We start from the raw sequence: 13,784 nt of genomic DNA on the forward strand, positions 1-13,784 counted from the left end.
AGTCCTATTTGTTTAAATATTTTATAGTCATGTGAGATATACAAATTATAATCTGGATAGCTAATCAAATTGTAACTACGTTATGTAATTAGCCAAACATAAGCTATTTTACCTCATTATATTTCAAGTTTGCTATTTTTGAAAGTTGTTCAAGCATTTTATCCTAACCATATTTGACCAAATTTATATTTATCCATTTAAGTATGCATGGAGTTGTAATCCAGTCAATTTTAACTCAATCCATTCAAATCCGATGCCATTCAACCATTTTCCACCCCAGGAAAAAGCTCATAAATACCTTCCTTCCACTTTTTCCCATAGGTAAAGGGTATTTATATACAAGTGTTTTTCCCATATCCAGAATGGAAAAAAAAGTAGGCAAAGGTATTTATTTATTTTTACTATATTTATGGACAATAATTTTTTAAACTAACTATATAATGTACTTAGTATCCAAACAGCAGCTATATAATAATTCTATGGAGATTTCTTACAACATGATTATAGCAGCAATTTGTGTTGCAGTTTTGTTGGTATATACATGGAGAGTGTTGAATTGGGCATGGTTTAAGCCAAAGAAACTTGAGAAATACTTAAGAAAAAGTGGTCTTAAGGGAAATCAATACAAATTACTTGTTAGGATCGAGAACTCTGGTAGTGCGGAATTTAGCCAAACAATGTTGTAATGACAATAACAAAGACAAAGTAAGTTGATAATAACGAAAGTAAAGCAATTAAAGAAGACACAAATTTAACGTGGTTCGATCAATAGACCTACGTCCACAAGCGGAGAGGAGCAATATCACTATATCAACAAGAGTACAAAAGAGAGTATATAATTAGAGTAAATACTCTAATTAATCCCAAATACCCAAAGAGAATAACCTCACAAGATCACTCCAACAAAGGGTTCACACAAGTGTTTCCCAACACAAACTCTCCTACAAAATTACTCTTAATGGAAAGACAAAGAAAGAAAACAATGAAATATTTTCATATGCTTCAAGGTGTGTTTCAACTAATGTCTAAGCTCCCTATTTATAGAGAAAAAAATAGGCTTGTTGATGTCATGGATGATGTCTTTGGAAGATGCAAAATATTCAACATCTCAATGTGAATATATCAACTATGGTGGCTTCCAAATCTTTGACAAATATAGTTGCCAAATCTTGACAAATATGGCTACCAAATTTCCACATTTGTGGCTTCCAAATCTTTCACAAAAGAAAGATAAAATAACTTTCTTTCATCAAACAAAAAAGCCACATTACAAATCTCCACCTTGGCTTGAGTTTGGTGAAAATAGTAAATTGCTCCATTTTCTCCGCAGAAGCCCATATGGGCTAAATTATTCTTCATAAATGCCAATCAAGTTCAAACAAAGCTTGAACTTGCTAACTGGAAGAGACTTCGTGAACATGTCGGCAGGGTTGTCTCTTGTGTTAATCTTCTTAACAGAGACCTTTCCTTCAGCAATGGTTTCCCGAATGAAGTGGTACTTGATATCAATATGCTTCGTCCTCTCATGATACATCTGATCTTTAGTCAAGTGAATGGCACTTTGACTATCACAGAAAATGATAATACCACCTTGGTGTAAGCTAAGTTCAGCAAATAGACCCTTCAACCATAAGGCTTCTTTGATCGCCTCGGTCACTGCCATATATTCTGCTTCAGTAGTAGATAATGCTACTACATGTTGTAATGTAGCTTTCCAGCTGATAGCACAACCACCAATGCAAAAAACATAGCCTGTTAATGATCTTCTTTTGTCAAGATCACCTGTATAATCAGAGTCTACAAAACGAACCAAAGTGTTAGGATTTATCCCAAACTCCAAACATGTGTTTGAAGTACCTCGCAAGTATCTGAGGATCCATTTCACAGCTTGCCAATGTGCTTTACCAGGGTAAGCCATATACCGGCTTACCACACTTACTGCTTGTGAAATGTCTGGACGTGTACACACCATTGCATACATAATACTGCCAACAACACTGGAATATGGTACCTGTGCCATATATCTCTCTTCTTCCTCTGTTTGCGGCGATTGAGCAGCCGATAACTTAAAATGAGCAGCAAGAGGAGTACTCACTGGTTTAGCATCTTTCATGCCAAACCTCTCCAAGACCTTCTCCAAATACTTCTTCTGGGTCAGGAATAACCTTTTGGTTCCTCGATCTCTTTTGATCTCCATGCCAAGGATTTTCTTAGCTGCTCCTAAATCTTTCATTTCAAATTCACTTTTCAGCTGATTTTTCAAAGTGTGAATTTCTGTCAAATCCTTAGCAGCAATGAGCATGTCATCAACATATAACAATAAGTAAACAAATGAACCATCATTTAACTTTCGGAAGTAAACACAGCTATCATACATGCTCCTCAAATAACCATGACCCAACATAAAGGAATCAAACCTCTTATACCATTGTCTTGGAGATTGTTTTAATCCGTACAAGGATTTCTTCAACAAGCAAACATGATCTTCTTTTCCTTTAATTTCAAATCCTTCAGGTTGATGCATGTATATTTGTTCCTCAAGTTCGCCATGTAAGAAAGCTGTCTTAACATCAAGCTGTTCTAATTCCAAATTATACATGGCAACTAAGGCAAGCAAGACACGAATAGAGCTATGTTTAACTACAGGTGAGAAAATATCATTAAAATCAACTCCTTGTACCTGACTATAGCCCTTTGCAACTAATCGTGCTTTATACCTCGCATCTTCAACCCCTGGAATTCCATCCTTTTTCTTGAAGACCCATTTGCAACCAACAATTCTTTTACCTGACGGCGGCTTCACAAGAGACCAAGTACCATTCTTGTGGAGAGATTCAATTTCTTCATTCATTGCAACCAACCACTTGGCCGAATCAACATTAGAAACAACTTCTGAATAATTGGATGGTTCTCCAATTTCTTCAGTTTCCTGTGCAACTGAAAAAGCAAATGCAACATAATCTCCATACCTTTCAGGTTTTTGAATTTGTCTCCTTGGTCGGTGTGTGGCTATAGAATACTCATTTGGTATAACTTCAGAAGTCATAATTTCTGGAGCTTCAACTTCAGGAGTTTCAACTGTATTTTGCTCCAGGGTTGATGAGTTTGGCTTTGAAGGAATGTCAAGTTCAACCTCCACCTGCTCATGTATTTCATGCTCCTTATTTGTATTACTATAACTAGAAGACTCTTTTCTTGGGTATAACATAGGGGATTCATCAAAGGTTACATCTCTGCTAATTATGAATTTTGGTGACTTGGGATCAGGATACCAGAGTCTGTATCCTTTCACCCCAGATACGTATCCAAGGAAAATGCACCTTTTTGCCCTTGGTTCTAATTTACCATCATTCACATGCATGTACGTGAGACAACCAAAGATTTTTAAATTAGAATAATTAGCAGGAGTACCTGACCACATTTCCTCCGGAGTCTTAAAGTTCAAGGGTGCAGAAGGAGCACGGTTGACAATGTAACAAGCTGTAGAGATAGCTTCTGCCCAAAAAGCATTTGTCAACCCAGCATTTGAAATCATGCAACGAGCTCTTTCCAAAAGAGTTCTATTCATCCTTTCTGCAACACCGTTTTGTTGAGGGGTCATCCTCACAGTGCGATGTCGAGCAATTCCTTCATTTTTGCAAAATTCATTGAACTCATCATTACAAAATTCCAAGCCATTATCTGTTCTAAGCCGCTTGACATGTTTTCCTGTTTGCTTCTCAATCAAAACTTTCCATTGTTTGAAAGTTAAGAAAACATCACTTTTATTTTTCAAGAAATAAACCCAAACTTTTCTTGAATAATCATCAATGAAAGTTAACATATACCTGGCACCACTTTTTGACGGGGTACGAGAAGGACCCCAAAGATCTGAATGAATATAGTCCAAAGTACCTTTTGTTCGATGTATTGCTGGAGATTTGAAGCTGACTCTTTTCTGCTTCCCGAACACACAGTGTTTGCAGAACTCCATGTTCCCGGTACTTTGTCCACAAAGAAGACCTCTTTTGCTGAGGATGGAAAGACCTTTCTCACTCATATGCCCCAATCGCATATGCCACAATTTGGTGATGTCGGAATCAGTTTGGGTAGAAACTGCAGCAGCACCTGTAACAGTGGATCCCAGCAAAGTGTACAACGTACCTGATCTGTGTGCTTTCATGATCACCAAAGCACCTAGAGATATTTTCATAACTCCACCTTCACCTGTGTATTTGCACCCAAGAGATTCTAGAGTGCCCAAAGAGATGAGATTTTTCTTTAAGTCGGGAACATATCTAACATCAGTGAGAGTTCTTACCACACCATCGTACATTCTGATTTGAATTGTACCTTTACCAAAAACTTTGCAGGAAGCATTGTTGCCCATCAAGACAACTCCACCTCCAACAGATTCGTATGTGGCAAATAAATCCTTATTGGGACACATATGATAAGAACAACCCGAATCCAAAATCCACTCATCGTTAGATTTAAAACTATTACTAGTAGCTAAAAATATTGTTCCATCAGACTCATCAACGGCTACACTTGCTTCAGCGGGGTCAGTATTTTGATGCTCATGTTTGTTTTCCTTATGCTTTTCTTTGTTTTTCAACTTATAGCATTCAGAAATAATATGACCTTTCTTATGACAATATTTGCACACCACATTTTTATATCTGGACTTTGACCTTGATTTAGACCTCTCACTACTTGATTCTTTCTTATTAGATCTACCTCTTACAAATAAACCTTCCCCATGGGTTACACTACTTTCTCCAGTCATATCTCTATCTATCTATTCTTTTGATTTTAAGATAGATTTAATTTCCCTGTAAGAGATATTATCCTTTCCATAAAGCATAGTATCTCTAATATGCTTAAATGATTGGGGTAAGGAAAAAAGTAGTAAGACGGCTTGATCCTCATCATTAACTTCGGCATCAATATTACTCAAATCCATAAGAATAGAATCAAATGCATCAAGATGTGAGAGTATAGAAGTACCTTCAACCATACGAAATGTGTAAAGCTTTTGCTTTAGGTATAGTCGGTTTTCCACTGTCCTCTTCATATACAAGGTTTTTAGTTTTTCCCACATGCCTTTGGCTGTGGATTCTGCAGATACTTCACGTAAAACCTCATTTGAGAGATTTAAAATAATACCTGATTTTGCCTTTTTGTCTATGACGGCAAACTCCATGTCCGTCATATTTTCTGGCTTCTTCTCCTTTCCTTCTAGTGCCATATCTAGGCCATCTTGAATTAGTATAGCCTCCATCTTTAATTGCCACATCCCGAAGTTTGCACTTCGGTTAAATTTTTCAACATAAGTCTTTGTTACTGTCATTTTTGGCTACTGAAATTAACCCGATTAGATCCGGCTTTGATACCAATTTGTTAGGATCGAGAACTCGGGTAGTGCGGAATTTAGCCAAACAATGTTGTAATGACAATAACAAAGACAAAGTAAGTTGATAATAACGAAAGTAAAGCAATTAAAGAAGACACAAATTTAACGTGGTTCGGTCAATAGACCTACGTCCACAAGCGGAGAGGAGCAATATCACTATATCAACAAGAGTACAAAAGAGAGTATATAATTAGAGTAAATACTCTAATTAATCCCAAATACCCAAAGAGAATAACCTCACAAGATCACTCCAACAAAGGGTTCACACAAGTGTTTCCCAACACAAACTCTCCTACAAAATTACTCTTAATGGAAAGACAAAGAAAGAAAACAATGAAATATTTTCATATGCTTCAAGGTGTGTTTCAACTAATGTCTAAGCTCCCTATTTATAGAGAAAAAAATAGGCTTGTTGATGTCATGGATGATGTCTTTGGAAGATGCAAAATATTCAACATCTCAATGTGAATATATCAACTATGGTGGCTTCCAAATCTTTGACAAATATAGTTGCCAAATCTTGACAAATATGGCTACCAAATTTCCACATTTGTGGCTTCCAAATCTTTCACAAAAGAAAGATAAAATAACTTTCTTTCATCAAACAAAAAAGCCACATTACATTACTCTATGGAGATTTTAAGGAACTCACAAATAAATTTAATGAAGCCAAATCTAAGCACATCAAATTCTCTGATGATATAGCTCAAAGGATCATCCCTTTTTTCTGTGACTCCATCAACAAAAATGGTATGTTTCTTTTATTCTTCTTTAAAACAATTACAAAAATATGTTCTCGTATGTATACCAAGTAATTTTTTCTACAAAAAGGGTTAAGATGAACCCCTTTTCGGGATACATGAGTAGAGAGGGAAACTCTCAATAGGGACATATCCAGAATTTGAAATTTATGAATTTTAGTAGAGTCCTTAAGTTCATATATAATAATAACCGGATACTCAGTAAGATATTTATGGTACTTATTGATTTTTTAATACATTCACTGGCGGAGCCACATGTCAAAAAATTTACATTGTGTAGCTAAGTAAAATATATCCTTTTATGTATATATTACATATTGGTAGTACTCCTTAACTTCATTGTGAATTTATTTCCTTATATCTTGACACCTTTTAATAAAAATTCTAACTCCACCACTAAATACATCAAACTAGTGAGACAGTGAAGAGTCATTCTATTAACTAATTCTTTAATGCTTAATGGTGGAGGATTAATACTTTTGGTTCATTAAAAAAAAACTCCTTTAAAGAATTATCTCCTCTATAGCATCCAAAGTATAAATTGTTTTCAGCAATAAAATGATGCATAAATAACCAGCAAATTTTGCTAAAGATTTTAGTTAATACGAGTTATAGAATAGGGAAAATGCATAAGTACCCCTCAGCCTATGCCCAAAATTCCTGAGACACACCTAACCTTTACTAAGGTCCTATTACCCCCGAACTTATTTTTTAATTAATTTTCTATCCCTTTTCAGCCTACGTGGCACTATCCTTGAAAAAAATTGTCAACATGCGTTGGACCCACAAGATAGTGCCACGTAGGCCGAAAAGGGGTAGAAAATTATATATAATATAAGTACGGGGGTAATAGGACCTTAGTAAAGGTTAGGTGTGTCTCAGGAATTTTGGGTATAGGCTGGGGGTACTTATGCATTTTCCCAAATTATTTATTCTAAATTCAAACTTCCTTTTTAGATTAGAAAGATTGCTCTTTCTGATACTATTTGATCTCAATATATTCATCATAATTATCATTGATTTAACCCATATTTTTTTTTTCCTTCTTTAAACTATCAATCTCCAGTATGTAACTTTTTATTTTTCATCTACTACATTATTTGATGCACACAAATATAACTATACAAGTAACTAAACGTTATTTGAGATGTATATAGGAGAAGTAAATAAATAGTAATAAGATACATTGCTATTGACTTTGAAATATGAAAAGATCTAATGAAACTGTTAATTGCATTATGAACTTTTTTTGTTGATAAAATCTATGAGATGATAATCTATCTATGTGATTGTTAATCATTGTTATCGCCCTTATTGTTTGACACTATTCCTCCCTCCGGGCTAGCTAAGAAAAGGGAAAAAAGGAAGAGAAAAAAAATACAAGAAAGGAAATGAAGATTCTATATACGTGTTACATGTAGATTTACTAATTTTTCTTTTATTCTCCCTGCCTTTCTCTATTTAAGCACTTCGAATTTATAGGAGAAAATGATGAAAGTAACTTTAGAATTTTTATTTCAAGATCTGTTAATAAAGGCAAGAAGAAATCACCTTGATATTGATTAAGTGTCTTCATCATTTTTGAATTACTTTTTGAGGATATATTTGAGTAAACTTATTCGGTTTAAGTTGTTATTTTTTAAAAAGCATCGTAACTTTTTCCCCGTTGTGCAAATTTTATTTAATAGTAGGGGAACAAACATGCAATGCACGTTCCAAAACTAATATATTATAAAAGATTTGGACAAAAGCTACTTGGTTCACATGAACCAATATGTTATTCCGGGGATGCTCCGCCCCTTACTGTGTCCCATCACTGCCCGAATTAGTCTTTGACTTCTTAATTTCTTCTTTGATTATCAACTACAGTCAATCTTTCTTGCCTATGTTTTCTTGTACCAAATCAGGCATAGTAAAAAGATGGTTAATGTGTCTACAAGTTCTCTCTCGCAGGTAAAAGTTCTTTTATATGGCTAGGCCCCATATCCAGTATTGTTGATCACAGATCCTGAACATGTAAAGGAGATTTTTACAAAGAATTATGGGTACCAAAAGCAAAGTCATCCCAATCCATTAGGCAAGTTATTTGTTCAAGGTCTTGTGTTGCTTGAGGAAGAAAAATGGGCCAAACACAGAAAAATCATCAATCCCGCTTTCCATGTTGAGAAGTTAAAGGTTACATTCACTTCATATTCTTATTACTACTAAATTTAGCAAACATTGGTAAATTTTCATGCCTTTGACTTAAGATAGCTAGCAAATTGAAATGTCTTAACATTATGAAGTTGTCCTTTTATATCCACGTGTGCAGTAATAAACATGGTCAAGAATTCTAAGAAAGAGTTTTAAAGCAATGCAGGCATGCCACACCTGAGATTTGAACCTGAAATCTATAGCAACTTTTGAACCACCTTTATGACTACACTACAATATGTCGAAGGGAGTCAAAAGTTTATATCTATATGCCCAAAAAAATTGATTTTACCCTATTCCCAGGGAAGGGGTTTCAATTGAAGCCCCTTCCAGACATGTAGCTCTGTCACTGATAACTAGTACTGTTTTTTGCAATTATTTTTTTTTGTTCAGAATATGTTGCCAGCATTTTATCAGAGTTTTAAGGAAATGATAAGCAAATGGGAGGAGACTGTTCCAAAGGAAACATCATTCGAGCTCGATGTATGGCCAGACCTTCAACTAATGACAAGTGAAGTCATTTCTCGAACTGCATTTGGGAGTAGTTATGAAGAAGGAAGAATAGTATTTGAACTTCAGAAAGAACAAGCTGAGTATGTAATGGATCTTAGTCGTTCAATTTATATACCAGGATCAAGGTATAACAATAATACGGAAAATCACATGTTTATTACTTTCTACTAGAAAGACTTTTCTTGTTTACATTTAAAAAATTGTTGTGTAGGTTCTTGCCCACTAAAAGGAACAAAAGAATGCTCGAAATCGAAAAGCAAGTCCAAACAACAATTAGGTGTATCATCAACAAAAGATTGAGGGCAATGGAAGCAGGGGAGACTAGTAAAGATGACTTATTAGGCATATTACTTGAATCCAATATGAAAGAAATTGAACAACACGGAAGCAAGGACTTCGGAATGACAACAAATGAAGTCATTGAAGAGTGCAAGTTATTCTATCTTGCTGGACAAGAGACTACTTCAGTGTTACTCGTGTGGACAATGATTTTGTTGTGCCTACATCCAGAATGGCAAGTACGTGCCAGAGATGAGGTTTTGCAGGTCTTCGGAAATGAAAAAACAGATTTGGAAGGACTAAATCGCCTCAAACTTGTAAGTACGTTTCACAAGTTCTCTTAGAAGTGCGCTATTTCTACTGCTAACTTATGCTATACATTATTTTTTTAATTCCTTAGGTGACAATGATCTTGTACGAGACGTTAAGGCTATTCCCCCCATTACCAGTATTTAGTAGAAAGAACAAAGAAGAAGTCAAATTAGGGGAGCTGCATCTACCAGCTGGAGTGCTGCTCCTTATGCCCTCAATCTTAATTCATTATGACAGGAAATATGGGGTGAAGAAGCGAAGGAATTCAAACCAGAAAGATTCAGTGAAGGAGTGGCAAAGGCAACCAAAGGACAGTTCTCCTTTATTCCGTTTGGTGGGGGGCCTCGAATTTGCATTGGACAAAACTTTTCAATGCTGGAAGCAAAAATGGCAATAACAATGATACTACAAAAGTTCTCCTTCGAACTCTCTCTGTCTTATACACATGCTCCATTTGCAACAATTACTATCCATCCACAGTATGGTGCTCCCCTGCTTATGCGAAAACTTTGAAATGGATGTTGCTCATATTTAAGATTATGGCTGAAATCGCTCTTTTCCTATTACAATATTGAAGTATTGAAATGTTATCAATGTTGTTCACTTTTTTTGGGCCGGCCTTTCATTGTTGTATTGGACATATTTGTTTTTAATAAACGGAAAGATGTCCTCAACTTTGCGATTTAGAGCGGATACACCGTCGTTATTAAAGTGACTCACATATACCCTTACTGCTATACAAATGACCAAGAAACACCTTTTTTGGTCTAACATGAGTGAAAAATAATAGTTTTTAAATTTAAGTTTTTAATGGTCAAATTTATCTTCACTCTCTTTCTTATAAAATTTATCATAGATGCCCAATTTTTTTTCATATAGATATAAAAAATAGATTATAACATAGCCACAAAAAAAGTAATTTAATTTTTCTCTTTTTCTATTACACTTTTTTTAAAATTTATTTCTCATATTTTTACACGAAATAATTAAAGAAAAAAGTAAATAAAAATAAGAAACTCAAATAATGATAAGCAAATGTATCGGTGATGAAGCACAGAAATACAGAGGAAGATAGACGAATTCCTCCATTCTTTACAAAAGAAAGAGATAGACTAGGGAAAGGAAAAAAAAAATCTCACAACCTCTGAAGCTTATTGTTCACCTCCATTCTTTACAAAAGAAAGAGAAAGACGAATTCCTCCATGATAAAATTGAAGGCAATATTATGCTGATAGTGTCTTCCCTTAGTTGGTTGCCATCTTCAACCTCAATAGAAGGATGTTTTGTGGTTTGATGTTCAAATGAATTATCATCTGGCTGCATTCGTCACTAACCCTTTGGCAATATCTGTTATTATCCTTTGCCTTGTGTTGGTGTAATATACCACAAATACAATAAATTACAGTTGAAACAAAATGAACAAAAATGAATAAACAAATCTTTAGGCTGATGAGGTGTGGATATCTCGCTCTCTTTAAGGAGATTCAATCCCACCGCGGCATATCTACACTGATCCAACAGTATTACTCTTGACTTGTCCCCTCCAGGATACAACAACCTACAACGTCGTACAACTCAAGCAACTCCGGATTAGTTGAAGAGTTCTAAGCTCCATTTTACATATATTTACTCTCTTTTGTGTAGTGAATATAGTTGAAGACTTATAATATTTTTCTATGTCTCAACTCTCTCTTTCACTACACTAATTTCAACATAATACTACTCATCTTTCTCACTCTATATTTCTTTTGCATCTCTTGTTATTATCAATCCAAAGGAAGACATCACTATTTATAGGTGAGGAATTCTTCCTTACGATGAATAGGAAGATAATGAGTTGTAAATTAGGTAAATGAATAGCCCAAAGGTTACATAAGTTACAAGGTATAATGAGGTAGAATAATAGATAGAATTAGTGGTAGATCATGTCAATAGTGGTTACAAGAGTTACACCAAAATAATGACCATATTCTTGTCATTTTATACCACTAACATATGCACTTAATATGTAAATGCATAAACACCAACACCTTGTATGCCTTTTAAGCCCATTTTCTTGATTTTTATGATAAATCCACCTATCTAGTGATCCATTTACCATGTGTTCAAAGATCAGAAGTCTTTGGCTCTTTTCGACACAAAATCCAATGAGTTTTACCAGATTGACATGGTGAATGCCACCGACTATCTTTACTTTTGTTAAGAATGGTTCCATCACACATGATATATAGTGTAATGTATACTATATGTAGACATGTCAATGTACATTCTGCAACAAAAAATGAATGGAACAAACAGGTAAAAAGTTCAAGTCATTTTATGCTACTCAAGCAATGCACCCAGAGACTGTTAGCATGATAGACAGTTGAATAACTGTATATATTAATCCAATTATATAGTACTATAAATTAGTATTATTATATAGATTGTTGTAGAATCAAGAAATAACTATTGTGATAGAATAGCTGATTTGGAGGGATACCAAAACAGATTTAGAGGGATTGAATACCATATTTGTAGAGATAAAATAACTGATCTTTAGGGATAGGATTGAAAGATCTTAAGGGATGTGTTATCTTTATACTCTCTATTTAATGAAAAGACTTTCTCACTTTGAGAGACATTCAGCAAAAAATTAAAATGGTACTAGAGTCTTCTCTGGGTTGACTTGTTTCATAGATTCATCTGTGGTTCCTTTTATTTATTTATTTTGAAATTTTTGGTTTTTGTTGACTGTTCATCGACAATCAGCCCTACCACCTAGGACTTTTGTTTTTGGTCATTCTAGTTGCTTTCTTGAGTCTTTCTAGTTTTTATAACTATTCAGAAGCATGGATTCACATCACATTAAATCCTTTAGTGTTTGTTTCACTAGGAAAAATTGTTCTTCTTGGGAGTTTTAGTTTCAGTTATTTGTCACTGGCAAAGAACTATGGGGCCATGTAGATGGTGTTATACCCCATTTTAACAGGGTCAAAATAGTGTACAACATTCTGGTGATTCCAAAGTTAATAACTAAGTCAAGAAGTTGCCACCTAATTAATTACGGTGAATTAGGGCACCTAAATTGATTAAAGTCATGTCTAAAGTTAAACTTCATTTTAAGGTCTATTAAACATAAGATTCTAGGTAAGGGTTCAACTAATCTAAAGGGAAGGGGTTAGGCATCCTTTAAGATCCATTAAAAATGGTTAACCGGCCGAACTTAATTAATTAATTAGGCTAAGTGTAAGAAAGTAAAAATTATTTATAAAAGCTGACTTTTAGAAGAAAAAAAAAACTTTAGATTCAATAATTGAAAATATATTTTTTATGAAAAATACGTATAGTTGGAAACGTGATGAAACTCGTGAAATGGTTTTATATTTGTATAAAACTTTACTTGTTGAAATGAAATGAAACTTGAATTGTTAGAAAACTAATTGCATTATTTATATCTAGATGTTTATCTTATGTGATAGAATAATAATAGCAAAATAATGTTAACTAAACACAAAAAAAGTTATAAGCAGCCAAATCACATAATTAAAATAAAATGTCAGTCACACTAATAAACAAGCAATAAAGAAAATAGGATAAACCAAAATCATTTTTTGACTTTGGTAAAGGAATGACATTTTGGGATTTGTCGTTTTGGCACGTCCCTCTTCATTTCTGTTTGGATGCCTTTCGAGGGAGCAAGAGACACAAAATAAGATGTAGATACATGTTTCAAGTCTTGAGTTGACGTTGAGTCTTAAAAGTGGGACTCTTCGACTCCGATGTTCATGTAAAAAATAGAAAGAGAAGTAGTTAGTGAGGATAAACTGATTCACGATAAGTTAGAACTTGTATTTGGAAGAAAACAATATAATAAATCATAGTCCAGAAATAACCAACAGGCGGAACATATGACTAAACATAGACCTCTTTAAATAAATAAATAAAAAACAAATCCAACAAGTCGATGTTAATGACATAACACAAGCATGTATTTTGCATACAAGAAATATAGTCTCAAATTCATGTTTTGGTGCTGATGGTCATATTTAAGGCCAAGTAATAATATTTCCCTACCCACATTTATTCTTGTGGTTATCCTGCTTTTAACTTAGCATGATTATATTTAATGATATAAACAAAAACTTTTATGAATCAATGCTATACATGAAATAAAACTGGCAACAAAACATTGCTACGACTAAACTTTATCGTAACTTAAAACTAAACAAAATATGACTTATTATTTACTAGTATTCATATTCCGGTTAGCATAAGAAAGCATACAGTAAATAATTTGACACACCCCAAAACCAGATGTGATGGCACGTGCCCAAACCCCACCGGACACG

At 34.2% G+C, this 13,784-nt stretch overlaps 1 pseudogene; it reads left to right on the forward strand.

The window, feature by feature from the left end:
- Positions 1 to 479: 479 nt before the first annotated feature.
- LOC125852600 (cytochrome P450 CYP72A219-like) lies at positions 480 to 9,967 on the forward strand (annotated as a pseudogene).
- The last annotated feature ends 3,817 nt before the right edge of the window (positions 9,968 to 13,784 follow it).

This window comes from Solanum stenotomum, unplaced genomic scaffold (genome assembly GCF_019186545.1).
Source record: "Solanum stenotomum isolate F172 unplaced genomic scaffold, ASM1918654v1 scaffold37374, whole genome shotgun sequence".
Taxonomy (NCBI): Eukaryota; Viridiplantae; Streptophyta; class Magnoliopsida; order Solanales; family Solanaceae; genus Solanum; species Solanum stenotomum.